Source organism: Culex quinquefasciatus, chromosome 3, assembly GCF_015732765.1.
Source record: "Culex quinquefasciatus strain JHB chromosome 3, VPISU_Cqui_1.0_pri_paternal, whole genome shotgun sequence".
Taxonomy (NCBI): Eukaryota; Metazoa; Arthropoda; class Insecta; order Diptera; family Culicidae; genus Culex; species Culex quinquefasciatus.
The window spans coordinates 171268508-171269686 of NC_051863.1; positions in this window are offsets into that span (position 1 = coordinate 171268508).

Sequence of the window (1179 nt, forward strand, 5' to 3'; positions counted from 1 at the left end):
CATCGCATTTTTCATGTAAAATTTGATCGAAAATAGCGATATATTGTGGAAATTTGAGTTTTGCAAGCAAAGCTCACTAAAAGTGACAATTCATACAAAATGTCACGTCTTTTGATACCCATATTGCAAATCATAAAAATTCGAGTATTTTTGAAGAAACGGTATTTTGTGAAAATTTAGGTATTTTACAAAAAAATAAAACCAAATAAAGAAAAATGAATACAAGGTTTCGCTCCGTTTTATACCCATATTGCAAATTATTAAAATTTAAGTATTTTCTAATAAAAAAACAATATTTTGTGAAGACACTTTATTGAAGCCCGATCTCGATTTTTTCCGATTTTGGCAGCTGTCCATACAAAAATGGAACGTAAATATTCAAACAGCTGTAAATTTTGAGCGAATATTCTGATCAGTTTGGTTTCTTGGGCAAAGTTGTAGGTATTGTTGAGGGTTATTGCGAAAAAATAGGTACACTGAAAAAAAATTGCCGATTTTTTGTTGACTTTTTTCACAAAAACTCTATTTCCAAAAATATTTATTTTAGGGGACAAAACCCCGCAACTTTTGAGCCATAGAGAAGTATGGTCAAAAAATCTGCCATCGAGCTACGATTTGTTGAAAAAATAGTTATTTTTGGAAAAAATCGAAATTTCATAAAATAAAAAAAATAAACCATTTTTTTAAGTCAAATTGACAGTCGAAAAGTTCTTTACAGATTTTTTTCATTAAGGATCCCGTTTTCAAGATATACTTTGTTTCAGCAAAATATTTGCAGCTTTCGATTTTTAAAAATAGTGACGATGAGTGACCACTTCTAAAAATATTTTTTTTGGAAGGTTAAAAAAAATGCTATAAAATTGTCTAAGAGACATTGAAGATTGGCCTCTGGTTGCTGAGATACAGCGGCTTAAAGAAAAAGGAACAAGAAAATTGAAGTTTTTTTAATCTTACCTAAACACCCTACCATTTTCTAATGTCGATATCTCAACAACTAATGGTCTGATTTTCAATGTTAAAAAATAAAACATTCGTGAAATTTTTTGATCTTTTCGAAAACAAATTTTTTTAATGAAGACTAACATTTTAAAAGGGCTAAACATTCAATTTATGCCCTTTTAAAATGTTAGTCTTGATTCAATTTTTTATAAATATTGTTTTTGAAAAGATCTAAGAAAA